This window comes from Narcine bancroftii, chromosome 10 (genome assembly GCF_036971445.1).
Source record: "Narcine bancroftii isolate sNarBan1 chromosome 10, sNarBan1.hap1, whole genome shotgun sequence".
Lineage (NCBI taxonomy): Eukaryota > Metazoa > Chordata > Chondrichthyes > Torpediniformes > Narcinidae > Narcine > Narcine bancroftii.
In genome coordinates this window covers 57,664,015-57,682,498 of record NC_091478.1, presented here as the reverse complement: position 1 = coordinate 57,682,498, position 18,484 = coordinate 57,664,015, and the positions used below count along the sequence as shown (strand labels likewise).

Sequence of the window (18,484 nt, the reverse complement as noted above, 5' to 3'; positions counted from 1 at the left end):
AGTAAGAAATTGTATGTTATTAATAGTTTAATAAACACTATTATTTTGAATTTGCCAGTGTCTAGTGAATTTTCCATTTTCCTGTGTTAGTGCTAACAAAGTCCCTTCAGTCCCAAACAGAATTTAAAGTGCTCTTGAATCTTCCTTTGCTACACTAATCAGGGTCTGTTCCAACACCTCAAAAGGACTCAACACTACTGCAAAGTCACTTTCATGTGCTCTAGGATAACTGAATATTATCTATTTTTGTGTGCTCATTGTCTTTTTAATTCAATTAAGAACAATATCTAGTTTTTAATTGCAAAGTACCTGTTTGGCTGCAGCAAATAAGAATTGTACAATGTTTACAACAATACATTTATTATCATAATCGCCAGGAAATGTCGCAAGCTGCTGGATACCAAATCATATTACTTTAGTAATCTTTCAGTCTGTGGTATTGGTTATAATGGAAATCAGGGGAGGAGCACAAAGGAAGATATCTTGATTGCGGATTCCCCGGATGGTAGTTTCGACATCCACCAAGCTATGCAGCCAGAGTTGGCGGCCTGGTAGTCTGATCTAGGTCCTGCCTCTGGGCAGATAAGTACTTGGGACCGGTAGTCAGAATCGTATAGAACAAAAATTGGCCCAACTAAGTTGCCTGTTGAAGCTAACCTCACCTGCCCACGATTGGCTCACATCCCTCTAACCCTTTCCTGTCCATGCACCTGTCCAAATGTCCATTAATCATTGTAACTGCCCCTGGTTCTTGGCTCCGTGCACCCACCACCCTCCGAGTGAAGAAGGCCCCCTTTAAATCTTTCTCCACCCTCTCCTACACCATTCAGCTCTTGTCAGCTTTTTGCCCCTGGAATTGAGAGGTGTCAAATGGTACTGGCGGTTATTCTTGTCATTCACCTGGGATGCTGAAACCCCTCTCCTCGATGCTTCAAGGCAGGAATTAAGTGGATCAGAATTTCCCAGTAGCACACAACTGGCTCAGACAAACTGATTGAGTGCACAGGCAAGAGCCTGGCTCACCAGGTCACAGGAAATGACAAGGCATATTGTGCAGACAAGGAAATGCTAAGGCATATCATGCTCACAGCCTCAAAAGAATGATTTGCCACACAAGGGAAGCTAAATAAGGAACAAGAGGCTAAGGGCAAAAATAACTCTTCAGATTTATTGTCAGAGTACAATCTAGACATCACATCCAACCTTGAGATTCCTGTTTCCTGTGGGCATGGCAGAATTACCGCTAATTGGTAGTGCAAAAAAATAAACTGTACACAATGTATACGTAAATAAAAGAAATGTAAACAGATAATGAATGTAAACAAAACTGTGCAATAGAGAGAGAACAAAATCAATAAAATGCAACAGTCAGAGTCCTTAAATGAGTCCCTGATTGAGTTTGTTGTTGAGGAGTCTGACGGTGGAGGGGGAGCAGCTGTTCCTGAACCTGGGGGTGCGAGTCTTGTGGCACCTATACCTCTTTCCTGATGGCAGCAATGAGACAGAGCGTGTGCTGGGTGGTGTGGATCCTTGATGATCGCTGCTGCCCTCCATCGGCAGCATTCCCTGCAGATGTGCTCACTAGTGGGGAGGGTTTTCCCTGTGATATCCTGGGCTGCATCCACTACCTTTGTATTCAGGGGTGTTGGTGTCCCCGTACCAAACCATGATGTAGTTGGTCAGCAAACTGTCCACTACACCTCTGTAGAAATTTTCCAGAGTTTCTGGTGTCATACCAAACCTCTGCAAACCCCTGAGGAAGTGGAGGTGCTGACATGCTTTCTTCATGATGCCATTGGTCATTGGTGTGTTGGGCTCAGGAAAGATCCTCTGAGATAGTGACTCCCAAGTACTTAAATGTGCTTCCTCTCTCCACCTCTGATCCCCTTCCTAAAGTCTGATTTCCCTTCCTAAAGTCAACATCAATTTGTTTTGGTGTCATTTTTCAGCCAAGTTTTCAATCTCCATCCTTTACGCTGACTCATCCCCTTCCTTTATACAACCCACTACTGCGGTATCATCGACAAATTTGTAGATGGTATTATTGTCGTACTGAGCCATCCAGTCATAGGTGTAAAGTGAGTAGAGCAGGGGGCTAAGGACACAGCCCTGTGGTTCACCAGTACTGCTGGAGAAGTTCTTACCAATCCTCACTGATTGTGGTCTGGAGGTGAGAAAATCCAGGATCCAATTACACAATGGGGTGTTGAGTCCCAGGTCTTAGAGTTTGCTGATCAGTTTTGAGGGGATGATGGTGTTAAATGTCAAACTGGTGTCAATAAAGAGCATCTTTGCTGTCCAGCTGTTCCAGGGCTTTGTATAGAGCCAGTCAGATGGTATCCCCTCCTGTTTCTATGATAGGTGAACTGGTCACCGCTCAGACAGGAGCTGATCTGCTTCATCACCAGCCTTTCAAAACACTTCATCACCGCTGATGCAAGTGCTATGGTCGATTGTCGTTAAGGCAGGTTACTTGAGAATCAAATAAAATTTGGATGAAACTCAATCGCCATGTAATCTTCTGTCAGCTGGGGCTGCTTCTGGGCAATGGCGAGGAATGTGTTAAAATCAGAGCTACATACCAAGGAAACAGACCTTTCGGCCCAACTGGTCCATGGTGACCAAGTTATGAAATGAACCGATCCCATTGGCTGGTGTTCGGCACATATCCCTCTCCACCTTACTGATCCTCTAATCAGCCTTAGGCTTTTATTTAAAAAAAAAACGCTAACTTTCCTGCTCTGGCAGCTTGTTCCCTGCATCCATCATCCTCTCTGCAGAAAAAGTTGCCTCTCAGGCCCCTTTTAAATCTTTCCCCTCTTGCCTTCAATCTGTGTCTTCTCGTCGTTTGCCTCCCTACCCTGGGACAAATCCTGCAACCATGCACCTTGTTTGTGCCCCTCTTGATTTTCTATGCCCCTTTAAGGTCGCTCCCTTACTGAGTTATGGAGACATGGAAACAGATTTGCCCAAGCTGACCTGCCAGCATTTGATCTATGTCCCTCAAAAGCCAAGCATCAGTCTGAATGATTCTTAAAGTCCCTGCCTCAACCACCTCCTCCAGCAGCCCATTCCATACAAGCACCTCCCTCTGGGCAAAAACAAAAAGGTCACTCTCTGCAGATTCATTCATTTCAGTTTCCAACGCAATGACCTCCTTTCAAAATGGGAACGGGGCACCAAACATCAAGTGTGGTCTCACCAATGTCTCGCACAGCTGTAACACAAGGCCCCAACTCACACATTCAAGGGGCATCAGCTGCAAAGCACCCTGCCACGCAAGGTTACCATGCCTGGGCAGTAGCAGAGACTGGCTTCAAAGGTAGAGATAGAGGGAGAGCCAACATAAAAGGGAGGGATGGCTTTCCAAATCAAGAACAAAAAAGTTGCTGGAAGCAGTCAACAGCTTTAGGAAGGGAAGCAGACTTAACATTTCATGTGGAAGGCCCATTGTTAGAACTGGAACCAAAGGAATCCTGTTAAGCTGCAGGGGAGGGAAGGTGAGGGGGATCTCTGATGGGGTAAAACCAGGGTGACCATGAGGGAATGGAAGCAGCTACAGGGTGAGAACTTGGACTTGTGAAAAGCAGAGCAGGAGGATGTGTCCAGAATTAAAACAACAAGCTGTGCCAATTTCACAGAAGACTCAAGAGGCTGCGGAGGCTGGAATCTGGAGTGAGAAAACCCATTCTGCTGGAGGAGGAACCCATCCGGCCGGGGCAGTGTCGTTGAGTCGACATTTTGGGTCAGGACTCTGCATCAGACAGCAGGCAAGGCACCCGAAAAGAGTCCAAGACTGCAGGAGAACATTTTTGATCTCTGCATTTCCGTCCCCAAATTAGGGAGCACTCTGGGCCTGCCGGCTCCCTTCCCTCCTTCCTTCTCCCACCTGTACCACCCGCTAACCTCCACACCCACAACCTTCTCACTGGGCACCCCTGATGAAGGGGGGGGGGGGTGGGGGTCAGGTCCGAAACGTCGATGGCCCGTTGCTTCCTGCCCTGCTGAGATCCTTCGGCACTTTTCTGAACTGCGCGGGATTTAGTTCTGGTGAGTCCGAGCTAATTGGATTGGTGGAGGGGAGGGGGAAATCACTTGGCAGGGTAATTAGGATAGTTGTTGGAAAGGACAAAAATAATTAAGTTCCTAACTGGAGCACAGCTGGCTTCAATTAATTGGTAAGAAATCAGGCCCAAGATATAGATGGCAAAACAATATTCAGGTACCATATCCCCATGAGAGAAGATACAGTACATGTACATTGAAACCTTTTGACAGTCACATTGGAAAAAGACCAGCGAGATTAAAAATAAAACAGAGGGGCAGGTAGAAAGGGGAATTTAACATTCTTTTAAAGTTCTATAATTACATATTCATAAAATGGAGTCAAAAGGAAAGTGGAGAAATTAGGGTCCCAACAATAACTTTGTACAATCCGATGCCTTGCGTGCCTTCACTGGAGAGAACTATAAGGTGCAGCAGCCGTCAAGAGGACTCTGTGCCATTTCATGGCACAGTCTTAGGGGTCCAGAGCACAATTTTGTGAACTTCAAAGAGTGCAAAACCCGAGCAGTGACAGGACACAGGCAGAAAAGGTAAAAGGCACCAACACTGAGCTCAATGGAAGTGGCATGTCGTAAACATTGGTAGCAGTCAGAATGTCGATGCAAGCTGCTGAGTCAACTTTTGAGGGGAGGTAGGAACTGTGTGCATTCCTGGGACACAAAGAGTGAAGCAGGCAGGATCTTACGGTTCATTGGGAGGCAGCAGAAAGATTACAAAACAAAGCCCAGCGGGCAATGCTGTTGTGGGTGCCAAGCGCAACCTGGAAGGGTGTCTAAGTCTTCAAGAGATTGACTGAAATGGCGGAAGGACTGCTTCGCCGCACACCCGTGGTCTGTGGATCCAACCTTGCTGGCCATTTTAATTCCCCTCATCAGTCCTACACAGGCACATCCGACCTTCGCCTCATCGGTTGTCAGGATAAACCTGAGGAGCAGCACGTCAGATTCCTCCTGGCCAGCCTTCAACTCTGCAGTGTGGACATCGCATTTTCCGATGCCAGGTAATTCCATCCCTATCGCCTCTACAACTTTTACCTGCACCCATTCTCATTCACCTTTCCTCCCTCCCCATTACTATATCCCCATCCCACTGGCCCTGACCCAAAATGCTGACTGACCACCTCCCTCCGATCCATTAAGTCTTTACTCATCCAAGATTCCAGCCTCTGCAGTTCTCTCATTTCTCAGAAATCAAGGGCTGCTGTGATTGTCCTCCTTTTCCCAAAGATCTTACAAAAGGGAACGAGGCTATTTGGTCAACTGGGTCTTTGCCAACTCTCTCTCTCTCTCTCGGATCCCATCTTGCCCATCCCTCCCCTCCACTTGTAACTTGTTCTCTTGTTCTTGGCCAGTTAGGATACCAGACTGGCATCTACTCAACAATTAGACAGTTGCCCAAGTACGTCCTGCCCAAAAGCAGGACAAAACCATCCGGACGTTAACTACCTCAAAGCGATAGCAAATAGCATCATTTGTCCATAAACAACCTGCTCAAAAAAACTCTTCCACTTACACCTCCTCCGTCCCCTCCATTCAGGGCCCCCAAATAGTCCTTCCAAGTGAAGCGAAACTTCACCGATGAATCTGTCTGGGTCAATTACAACATCAAGAGCCTCCGACATGGCATCCTCTACATCAGGAAGACTGGGTGCAGCCTGGAGGAAATCACTTTATTGAGTACCTTTGCTCTGCCCACTGCAATAGCAGGGATCCTTCAGTGGCCAGCCATTTCAATTCCACGCACCATTCCCAGAATGATAGGTCTGCCTCATGCACCGCCAATCAGTACCCATCCACAAATTCCGTCTTGGCACTTCCCAACCACATGGCATCAATATTGACTGCTCCAATTTCTGTAAACCCTTTCCTGGCCTCTCCTTACCCCTCTATCCTCCAGGTCTCCACCCTCTTCCCTTCTACGATCAGCTTCTTTCCCTTCTCCCCTCCCACCTGATTCCACCAATGACCCATTACCCATGACAGAGTCACTCCCAACCCCTCCTTCCACTTTTCCATTTCTCCCCCTTTTGATGTTGGCATCGGCCTGACATTCAAAATGCTCCTGATGACGAAGTTAGGCCCAAAACATTGACTGCCTTTTACTTCCTATGGATGCTGCATGACCTACTGAGTTTCTCCAGCACTTTTGTGCCCTGCAGATTGGGATCAGTCACCTCCTGACCTCATCACAGCCTCGATCCAAACACGGACAACGGAGCTGATTTCCAGAGGTGAGGTCAATAACTCCCCCTTGGCCTCAAGGCAGCGTTTAATCAAGTGGTCTCAAGGAGACCTGGCTAAACTGGAGTCGATGGGAATCAGATGGAACATGGGTTAGAAAGCTACTTCGCTGAAAGGAAGATGGCTGTGGTTGGAGGTCAACCATCTCAGCACAGGACAGCTCTGCAGGAGTTCCTCCAGATGGTGTGCTGAACCCAACCATCTTCAGCTTCATTATCAGCATCCTTCCTTCAATCATAGGGTTAGAAGTAGGGAGGTTCACACAATGCTCAGCACCATGCTGGACTCCTCTGGTAATGACCCGATCCACAGCCAAATGCAGCAAGACCCAGACATTATCCGGGCCTAGCTTGATGGTGACAAGTCACAGACCCGGTGCACTAGTGCTGGCCAATGACCAACTCCAGGAAAAGAAAGCCCAGCCCACCCCCAACCCCCTGATATTCAATGACATGAACATCATGAAATTCCCCCTTGGTCAATACCCTGAGGGTAACCATTGGCCAGAAACTGATCTGAAGTAGACACATGCACCATGTGGCCACAGGAACAGGTCAGGTGCTAGGGATCCTGCGGTGAGTAACTCACACTAGCCCACCCCCCCCCAACTCCCCAGAGCCTGTCCACCAAAGCTCAGGTCAGGAGTGTGATGGAACACCCTTCACTTGCCTGGGTGAGTGCAGCATCCTGCACACTCAAACACGACGCCATCCAGGACACGGCAGCCATTTGATAGCCCCCATCCACACCCCTTCGCTCATTTCACCACCCATGTACAGGAGGAAACAGTTTGTTCCGTCCACACAATGCACTGCAGCAACTCACCAAGACTCCTTCAAAACCTTCCACCAGCCTGGCCTCAGAGCAACGCACAATCCTGATTGGAAACATCTCGCTGTCCCTTCAATGTTGCTGGGTCAAAATCCTGGGCCTCTCTCCTCCAAGGCATTGTGGGTGTCCTCAGAAAATCCTGGGCCTCCCTCCCCCACAGCATTATGGGTGTCCCCACAAAATCCTGGGCCTCCCTCCCCAACGGTATTGTGGGTGTCCCTACACCTCAAAGACTGCAGGTTCCCCACCTTCTCAAGGACAATTAGGGGACGGACCTTCAAATTCTGGCTCAGCCAGTCAAGTCCCTGCCCCTTGAATGAATAGAAAAATTCCCTGAATACCTTTCTGCTTTTTTTGAGGAGTCACATGATGGAGTAGTGGCCGGTCAGGGAATTCCAGCCCTCTCCGGAAAAGTTGAAAAAAAAAACACATAAAACACAAAGGTACAAGAGTAAAAATTAAAACAAAGTAAAAATAAAGGTGAGAAGAAAATGGCAGCGAAGAGAGAAAAGTCAAAAACAACGGGAAGAAGAGAAGATGAAAGAACGTCGGAAGAAGAAGGTGAAGGCCTTACCTGTCCGAGGAGGCCCGCCGCAGAGAGAGAAGCCCGCTCCCTCAGGTCAGTGGAAGTCCCAGGCTCAGGACTACAAAAATGGCTCACAGAGCCGAGTAAAAATGCGCAACCGCGCATGAAAAAAAAACACACTGACGGGAGGGGGGTAACAGCTCCGGAGTCAATCTCCACAGCTGAGAGAGACACCTGCAACACAGCAACAGGTGCAGAACATGGAAAATAACAACAACAAGAAAGAAGAGGGTAAAAAGAAAACAAGGAAACAACAGATGGTCAACCCAGAGGAAGAAGAACAGAAAGAAATGGAAGAAGAGAAAGGCAAGACAATGGATATATCTTTTTTTAAAGAATATATGGAATCAGTGAAAGAATGGCAATTACAAGAATTTAATGAGATAAAAAGAAGAATTAAGAATGCAGAAGAAAAAATGAATAAAATAGAAATGGTCATATCAGAGATAGGAAAAAGAGTGGAAAATGTGGAAGAATGAGAAATAATCGTAGAAATGGAAGTAGAGGACTTAAAAGAGAAATTAGAAGAATCTAATAAAAAAAGTTAAAGAGGCCCATGAGCTGTTAGCTCAGAAGATAGATATAATGGAAAACTATAATAGAAGAAATAATATAAAGATAGTGGGCCTTAAGGAAGATGAAGAAGGCAAGAATATGAGAGAATTTATAAAAGATTGGATCCCCAGGGTCCTAGGAAGACCAGAATTACAGGAAGAAATGGAAATAGAGAGGGCACATAGAACATTAGCCCCGAAACCACAACCGCAGCAAAAACCAAGATCCATTCTAATAAAATTTTTAAGATATACAACAAGAGAAAATATATTGGAGAAAGCAATGAAGAAAATAAGAGAAGACAAAAAGCCACTGGAATACAAAGGTCAAAAAATTTTTTTCTATCCAGACATAAGTTTTGAACTCCTGAAGAAGAGGAAGGTGTTCAATACAGCAAAAACGATTTTATGGAAAAAAGGATATAAATTAATGTTAAAGTACCCAGCGGTACTTAAAATAGTTATTCCAGGGCAACAAAACAGACTATTCTCGAATCCAGAGGAAACACGAAAATTTGCAGAACAACTACAAAACAAGCAGAGAGATGAAGACATGTAATGAGAGTAAAAATGACCATGTATGTGTGTGTGTGTATATATATATATATATATTATATGTATATATATGGGTGTGTATGTATATGTGTGTATACATGAGTGTATCCGTATTTAGAGGAAAATATATAGAGTATAGATAAGAATTAATAAGGGAATGAAAGGGAATAGAGGGGATAAGGAGGGAATTAAAAGAGTGACCTTTGTTATATATGAAAATTGAAATCTTTTCCGGGGGGGCTGGGTGGGGAGGAGTTACGGTCACTACAAAATCAGTTGACGCTTGCGAGTGAATTTGCAAATCCAAATGAAGAGGGGAGATGTGGTTGCCCGGCAAGGGATAAAGGGCAACTCAGGAGGGGGAGGGGAGAATGGGGTTAAAGAAGTTTTAAGTAGGAAAATAAGGGAAATGTTTGATGTTTTAGAAATGTTGTCTTATAAAGTGTTCAAAACAAGAAAACAGAAATTCCTTTCTGCTTTTTTCTTTGCCTCTAACCCACGTGAAAGGCCATTTACAGAGGACGACTAACCTTCCGACGTCTCGGGGACGTGCGAAGGAGCAGGCAGAATCCCTCCAGATCGCTACAAACTCCACACAGAGATGGTGATCGAACCCCAGAGCTAGAGGAAGCAGCACCACCCGCAGCACCACACAGTCAATGGGCGAGGTTTCGAAGAAAGAAAAAGCAGTTGGGCTTGGGGACACAGAAGGAAGGGGAAACTCGGAAACAACACCTGATGTAACAGCAAACATTCTGAGCAAAGCTATGGACAAATAATAATCAAAAAGAGGAATAATAAAAAAACGATTTAGGATAATGAGGAGGCCAAATTACACAGCATGGAAACAGGCCTTTCAGCTCGAGTCTGTACTGACCATTGTAGGCCAATTCTAATTCTTATTCCTCAGCACTCCTTGAATTCTAGACCTGCGCCTACATACTAATGGGTAATTCGCAGCGAACAACTCCCCCACGTCTTTCAGAGTGGGGGAAACCCCATGGTGGCAGGGAGAACATGCAAACTCCTCACAAGCAGCACTGGAGGTAGGGATTGAAGCAGGGTCACTGGCACTATGTCAAAAGCAGGCTGTTGAGATGGAGGAAACATTGGTGGATTTGGGCACTGGAAAGGCTCGTTACTGCACTGGGTCTCAAAAGTAAAATGAAACCAGAGAAATCCTTCAAAAAAGCTCACATGAGCATAAGAAATAGATGGGAGGTGGCAGCCCTGCCGACTGATGCTCCCATGATTCAGTCAGAAAAAAATGGCGGATCTGCTGTAATGGCAGCGTTGCCCTAGTGTGGACACAGGAGCGTGGAGAGTGGAGACACAGCGCTGCCGTGATAGGTTCACCCATCTGGTCACCAACTGAACAGGGTTTAAACAGCTTGATAAAGGTGCTCATAAATAAAATCCTGCAACAGTGGAGGACTGTGCCCAAGATGGCAGCATCTGTGCTCAGCATCAGCCATGAGAGGTTGCAGAACCCGGGGCAGTGGCAGGCCAGCACAGGGCACCAGAAACAAGGAGAACCTCTCCCATTGAGGAGAAGCGGGATGCTGACTAAAGCAGCTGACCAGTGAGAGGCTTCTGTGGCCGTGGGCAACTTGCAGTTGGGTCACCTGCACGGGTGTTACAGAGTTCTGTGTGGTGTATTGACCTATGTGTTGTGTGGTTTTATGCTAAAAAGTGACAGTTTGCCTTTGAGAGCCAAGGTAAAGGCGGATTGCAGAGAGTGGGAGATGGACTGGGCATGTGCAGAAGATGATCTAGAAATTTCTGGACTTGGAAGACAAACCACCACTGGGTGTGGCTGTGAAGTGGAAGGAGGCCCAAGCATGAGCCATTGTCTGGGAGGCAGTTTAGAATATTGGGCATTTTAAAAGGGATGAACATTCCGAAGGCAACCAGAAGGATCCGGACCAAGCCATTGTTCCTCTCTCTGCAAGCAACACAAGAAGACAACCTCAAATTTTGTGCTCTCTCTCTCCCTCTCAAAGATCTTTTGGCTTCAGTTTACCAAACAAACTGAATTTTGTTTATGATCTTTGCTTCAGTTGAGATCGAAGTTTTGTGAGTCTTGTGCGTTTTGTGTACAAGTTTTTCTGTGGGCTCGTTGCAAATATGATTTAGACTTTAATTACATATGTTATATTTAGGCTGGGGAATTTATTAGTTTTACACTGTTATAGAAATTTGCATAGTAACCAGTGGACATTGTTATAAAAGGGGAGGGGGGGGGGTTTGAATTAAAGTTTGAGGGTGAATTTTTGTTAATAAAGTAATTGTTCATCTTTACCCCCCTGTGATATGCCTTCTTTGTGGTTGCTGGTTTGATCTTGTAACATAATTTGAGGGATTCATCCAGGATCAAACCAATTTGGAAGCTTTAGGGGCGATTGATTTGTACTTAGTTATCAGTCGTCTGAGTTTGACTCAACCCCAGATTGAAATTAAAAATAAATGGTGAGTGTGTAAATCACCAGCAGAAAAACCAGCAACTATGAATATTGGCCAGTTCATAGCGAACCCTTCAGTGGTTAATTTAAAAATGGCTAAAAAGTCAGAACTGATGGTTATAGTTAGCAAGTTAAAACTTCTTACAGTAAGAACTGGGATGAAAAAAAAGGAAATTGCCCAAAAGATTATTAAGCACTATGTAGGAAAGGGGGTATTTGAAGAAGCTGCATTACAACAGTTTCCAAAGGAGAAACTTCAGAGGAAGTAAAGTTGGTTTTAAGAAAACTAGAAATGGAGGAGAGAGAGAAAGAACGGAAGCATGAGCTTGAACAAGCTTTAATTTTAAAGCTGACCCTAGCACAAGGAGAGGTGCTGATCAAGAGGAGAGGTTTCTGGTCAGTAGAGAAGTGAGGTTAGTTCCTCCATTTGAGAAAGCTGAAATAGACCAGTATTTTCAGCATTTTGAGAAAGTAGCTGTAAATTTTAAATGGCCACCAGACCAGTGGTCACTCCTGCTACAAAGTGTTCTGAAAGGGAAAGCCCAACAGGTGTAATTATGTCTCACGGTGCAACAAGCAGCTGATTACAAATTTGTAAAGCAGGCTATACTCTGATCTTATGAACTAGTCCCAGAGGCTCATAAACAAAAGTTCAGGAGTTTTAAAAAAACAGCCACCCAATCTTACCTGGATTTTGCATTTAGGAAGGTTGTGTCTTTTGATCGGTGGTGTGCCACAATGAAAGTAAAAAATAACTTGGATTTATTGAGGGAAATCATTCCGATTGAGATTAAAAATTGTGTTCCTGACGATATTCAAGTGTACTTGGCAGAGAAAAATATAAAAACTTGGCAAGAACTGGCTAAATTCGCAGAGGAATATGTTTTAACCCACAAGCCTAAGTGGACACCAGAGAAAACCTTTCAAAGGAATACTGTTGATAATCGAAGTAAAGTAGAAAGAAAATCTAGAAGTGAGGTTAAAGGAAGAGAGGAAGAGAAATGGGTGAAGGAAAATTTTTCGAGTGTTATTTGCCACTATTGCAAGAAGCCAGGGCACATAATAGCAAATAGCCCTGCACTGAAAAGGAAGAAAGAGAAAGGGGTGGTACCAACTGCCTGTGTTCAGAGTGAGAAAGTTAGGGATATTTTTAAACCATTCATGACTGAAGGTTTCATTTCAGTTAAATAAAGATCCAATCAAGTGCCAGTTAAAATCCTGCGAGATACTGGAGCAGCCCAGTTGCTTGTATTAAACAACCTTTTGAATTTTGGTGAGGTGACTGATACTGGAGATGTGAATTTAATTAAAGGTATTGGTGGTGAAGCAGAGCCTATACCTTTGCATAGAATAGTGATGAAATCAGACTTAGTCAATGGCCCGGTTACGATAGGGATAAGATCAAGTCTGCTGGTGGATGGAGTTTCTCTTTTGTTAGGGAATGATTTACCAGAGGGTAATGTCATACCTGCGATGAAATTCACAAGTAAGCCATTGGTTTATGAGTCCAAAAAGGATTTGGAAATCTACCCTGCATGTGCCATTACTAGAGCTATGTCTAGAAAGAAGGTAGAGGTAGAGAAAGTCTGTGATGATCCTGTAGTGGAGGCAAGCATTGAGGACAAACCTAAGGATCCAGTTTTGCGTTGTCAAGAGAAGAATTAATAGCCAGACAAAAGCATGATCCGGATCTTGCTGGGATAAGAGATAAGATTCTGTCTAACCAGGAAATTGAAACTGTGCCAGAAGGTTACTTTGTTCAAGATGGAATATTGATGAGAAAGTGGAGACCACAAGTGATACCGGCCAGTAAAAACTGGGCGGTAATAAGGCAAGTTGTAATTCCCAAAACTTACAGGAATGAAATATTAAAGTTGGCTCATAGTACACCTTTGGGAGGTCATCTTGGAGTGAAGACGATGGTAGAAAAGATCAGGAAACAGTTTTATTGACCGAAATTAAGAAAGGATGTTGTGAACTTTTGTAGAACCTGTCACACTTGACAACTGGTGGGCAAGCCTAATCAAGGACCACCAGTGACACCTTTACAACCCATCCCTGCTTTCGGGGAGCCCTTCTTAAAAGTGATAGTGGATTGTGTTGGCCCATTGCCAAAAACCAAAGCAGGAAATGAATATTTGTTAACACTCATGTACACAGCTTCAAGGTTTCCAGAGGCTATTCCCCTGAGAAACATTAAAGTGAAGATGATTGTGAAGGCTATGCTAAAATTTTTCACACTGTTTGGCCGACCAAGGGAAATTCAATCAGACCAAGGGAGTAATTTTATATCTGGAATATTTCAACAGTTGGTGTAGGAATTGGGAGCCCATCAAATTGTGTCGTCTGCCTATCATCCTGCAAGTCAAGGGGCCTTGGAAAGGTTCCATTTAACTGTGAAAAATATGATGAGGGCTTATTGCATGGAAAATAAAAAGGATTGGGATGAAGGAATCCATTTGTTATTGTTTGCTGTTCGAGAGGCAACTCAGGAATCTCTTGGCTTTAGTCCATTTGAGTTGGTGTATGGTCATGAAGTAGGTGGTCCATTACTATTGTTGAAGGAACAGTGGTATCATAATGATATACAATCAAATCTGTTGGATTATGTTTTCAAATTTAAAAACAGATTACATCAGGCTTGCGAGATGGCAAGGACAAATTTAAAAATTGCTCAAAGAAAAATGAAAAGTCAAAAAGCAAAAAATAGGGACATTAAACTTGGCAACTAAAGTATTGGTTTTGTTTCCAATGCAGTCAAACCCTTTGAGAGCTCAGTTTTCAGGAACATACAAGGTGAAATCAAAAATTAACCAGGTCACCTATGTCATTGAGACGCCTGATCGTTGAAGAGAGACACAGGTCTGTCACGTGAATATGCTCAAACCTTATTTTGAGAAAATGACTGAGGGGGAGACTAGGATTCCAACCAAGGTGCTAGTTATAGAGGAAAGTAAGGAGGAGATAAGTTTCATGGAAGGTCATGGAGCACAGAAAGTGATAAGCCCTAGGCTGGAAAATTCTATTGTTTTGCAAAACTTAGACACCAAGTTAATGCATTTGACTAAATCAGAAAGGCAAGAATTGAAGACATTACTTATGAAATTTAAGGATATATTCCCAGATGTTCCAAGAAGAACTACTGTGGGTTGTCATGATGTGATGCTAAGCCTATTAAGCAGCATCCTTACCGAATTAATCAGGAAAAGAGAAGATTGTTGGATCAAGAGGTGGATTATATGCTCAAAGATGGCATCATCCAAAAATCAAGTTCAAACTGGAGTTCACCCTGTGTTCTGGTGCCTAAGACAGATAGCTCAATTAGATTTTATACAGATTATAGAAAGGTAAACATGGTATTGAAGACTGATGTGTTCCCTATTCCCAGAATACATGATTGCATAGAAAAGGTGGGGAAGGATAAATTTCTTACAAAGATTGATCTCTTAAAGAGATACTGGTGTGTTCCTTTGACAGAGAGAGGCAGGGAGATCTCTGCATTTGTATGAGTATAATGTTATGCCTTTCAGGATGAAAAATGCACCTGGCACATTTCAGAGAATGATTGATGCAGTAATTCAGGGTTTACAGCACACAGAAACCTATATAATTAGTACAGATACATGGGAAGAACACATGCTTGAATTAGAGCAATTATTTCAGAGACTGGTGGAAGCACACCTCACAAGAATGAGTTTGGATATGCCACTGTAAATTATCTGGGTTATGTGGTTGGACAGGGACAGGTGGCACCAGTTGGAGTGAAGGTATTGGCTCTCACTGTTCCCTATCCCAGGTAATAAGAAAGCTCTTTGGAGATTTCCAGGTATGATTGGCTATTATCATAGATTTTGTAAAAATTTTGCAGAAATTAACACTCCCATTAACAAAACTACTTGGAAAGAAAGAAAAATTTATCTGGTCAGATGCATGCCAGGAAGTGTTTCTGAAGTTAAAGGCTATTTTATGCTATCAGCCTGTACTTGTGTCCCTTAACTCTGAAAAGCCATACTCTTTAGCCATGGATGCCAGTGACAAAGTGGTTGGTGCTGTACTGTTACAGAAGAAGGATGGTGATGGAGTAGAACATCCTATTTCGTACTTCTCGAAAAGGTTTAACGACCATCAATGAAAGTACTCGACCATTGAGAAGGAGTTATTAGCGCTTGTTTTAACGTTGCAACATTTTGATGTGTAAATTCGTACTGCTCAAAAACCATTAATAATATATACTGATCATAATCCATTAGTTTTTCTGTCTAAAATGAACAATAAGAACAGACGGTTATTGAACTAGAGCTTAATGTTATAAGAGTATGATTTAATTATTACACACATTAAGGGGATGGATGATGTAATAGCAGATTGTTTGTCAAGATGTTAATCTGGGTAGATATGAATCTAATCACATACTTACTGTAAGAAATGGAATGTTTATTTTATTTATGTAATACTTCTATTAATTGTTAAAAATTTGTTCTTGTGGACCAAATTTTTTTTTTTTAAACCGGGAAGGTGTTACAGGGTTCTGTGTTATATATTGACCTATGTGTTGTTTGGTTTTATGTTAAAAAGTGACAGTTTGCCTTTGAGAGCCAAGGTGAAGGTGGATTGCAGAGAGTGGGAGATGGACTGGGCATGTGCCGAAGATGATCTAGAAATTTCTGGACTTGGAAGACAAACCACCACTGGGTGTGGCTGTGAAGTGGAAGGAGGCCCAAGCATGATCCATTGTCTGGGAGGCAGTTTAGAATGTTGGGCATTTTAAAAGGGATGAACATTCCGAAGGCAACCAGAAGGATCCGGACCAAGCCATTGTTCCTCTCTCTGTAAGCACACAAGACAACCTCAAATTTTGTGCTTTCTCTCTCTATCTCTCTCTAAAAGATCTTTTGGCTTCAGTTTATCAAACAAACTGAATTTTGTTTATGATCTTTGCTTCGGTTGAGATCGAAGTTTTATGAGTCTTGTGTGTTTTGTGTTTGTTTTGTGTATAAGTTTTTCTGTGGACTGGTTGGAAATATGACTTAGACTTTAATTTAGGCAGGGGAATTTATTAGTTTTACACTGTTATAGAAATTTGCATGGTAACCAGTGGGCATTGTTATAAAAGGGGGGATTTTGAATTAAAGTTTGAAGGTGAATTTTTGTTAATAAAGTCATTGTTCCTCTTTACCCTTGTGTGATATGCCTTCTTTTTGGTTGCTGGTTTGATCTTGCAACACGGGCTACTGGAGACCAGTTCATGGGAGCTTCGAGAGGGTGCTGAGGGCAAGAAGGGCTCCTGAAGAGCCTCGGGCATGAAGGCTTCCTAATTACAGAGGCTTGGACCCGGCGTTTGAATTGCTGATGAGTCAAACAGGAGTCTGTGCAGCCACAGAAGCGCTGGAGGCAAATCTAGGGTCACCCAGGGACTCTGAAGAGACTTTCTTTTGCTTCGCTTTATCTCATACTGTAAGGAGGCACTGAGTGGCACTAATGGTGACTCTTACACGTGGCCCCCGACTTACAACCGTTTTTCGTTCTGACCAGCTGGTTGTATCTCAAAACGGGCGCATCGGAAAAATGTTAGCAAGGCACATAGAATTCAAAAATTGGTTGATTACCTTCATTCTCAATTCCAAATCGTCTGTCAGCAGGGGATCTGATGGCAGGGGATGGGTTTTCCTCTTGCTCGTTATCTACTCTGGTGAGCTTACTGCGCTTACGCCATGCACAAACAAATGCAGCCTCCCCCCCATTGAAATTTTTTTTTCCAGTCGTGAGGCAGGGACTACCTGTACAGTATTACACATCCTGACTTGTTACTTGACAGTAAATTAATCTTGAATCTGGTAGCTCAGTGAACCCTAGATTCTTTGCTTTGGAATACATTCAGCCCTCTTGGCCAGGGAACTCCAAAGGTTTACCATTCTCTGGCAAAGAGAAACCTACTCAACTCCGTCCAAAATGGTTCTTTTATTTCAAAATAAAACAGAAATTATTGGAAACACTCAGCAGGCCAGGCTGCACCTACTTTCCATAGGCAAAGGAATAGAGCCAAGCCATTCAGTCTGCTCTGACTTTCAAATCACAGCTGATGTATTCTTCCTCTCCATCCCATTCTCCCTGTAACCCTCAACGCTATCACTCTTCACGAACCTCACTTCACATCCACCCAGTGACTTGTCCTCTGCAACTGTCTGCAATTCTCTACCCCCTGGCGGCGAAGGCTGGATTAATGGACGTGTTTTTAAGGTAGAGACAGATAAATATTGGAAAGATCAAGGAATTGAGGGGTGGGGGGAACTGGAGGTGAAGGCAGCATCGATCAGCCGCAGAATGGTGGGGCAGGTTTAACAGGAGCCAAATGGCCTCCTCACATTTCCGCATTAGGGGAAAGAGAAAACATTAACATTTCAGGTCCAGCAACTTTCCTCAGAAACTCTTACTTTGTGCAGTGATTTATGAAGAGCAGCTTGGACAAATGACAAAGTATTTAAAACCTATTTTAAAAGCATGCTTTGAAGACACATGGGAGACTACAGACACAGGAATCTGAAGCAAAACACCTGCTGCTGGAGGAGGTCAGAGGGTCGAGCAGCAGCAGTGGGAGATGAAGAAAGGGCAGCTATTCTTTCTCTCTCACTGAGGATGCCCGACCTACAGTGGGTGTTTAAAGGCATCCTGATTTTTTATTTTATTGTTAGTCTCTCATGGAACAAGATGTCGAAGAGATTGAAGCAAAAACATGTGTTAAACGCATTAAAGTGATGACGCTCTTTGACTATAATATAACTTTTAATATAATATAACTTTTGTTATATTATTACACTACCTGCTGTATTTAAGTATGGGCTGACTTGCCTGATAGCATGCAAGACAAAGCTTTTTGCTCTATAAATGTGACAATAAACCAATACAACTCAAAAATGAAAGCAAATGTTCAGAACAAGACCAACTGCAAAGAACGTGCTGGAATACAACTGTGCAGGATGTGGACATTCTGCTTGGCTGTGGTGCTGTGTTTAGTCACAGTGGGTACAGTGCATTAAATCAATGGGGAACATGAAGGACGAGGCATGTAAATGAGGCCCAGAACATTGATTACACAGTGGAACCAAGACACTTCAACAATCAAAGGGCCACGTTGCAGAGGCAAGTGAGATTTAATCAAAGATTCTAGACAATTCAGGATGTCATCAGATGCAC

The 18,484-nt window shown here is 43.6% G+C and overlaps 1 protein-coding gene across 1 annotated transcript in view; it reads right to left on the bottom strand.

Annotated features, from left to right (window-relative positions):
- il34 (interleukin 34) overlaps positions 1-16,983 on the bottom strand; it is a 111,435-nt gene extending 94,452 nt beyond the window's left edge. The window contains exon 1 of the mRNA XM_069900995.1: positions 16,900-16,983. The gene's annotated coding sequence lies outside the window, so the exon portion shown is untranslated. The remainder of the gene's footprint in view (positions 1-16,899) is intronic.
- Between the last annotated feature and the right edge of the window lie 1,501 nt (positions 16,984-18,484).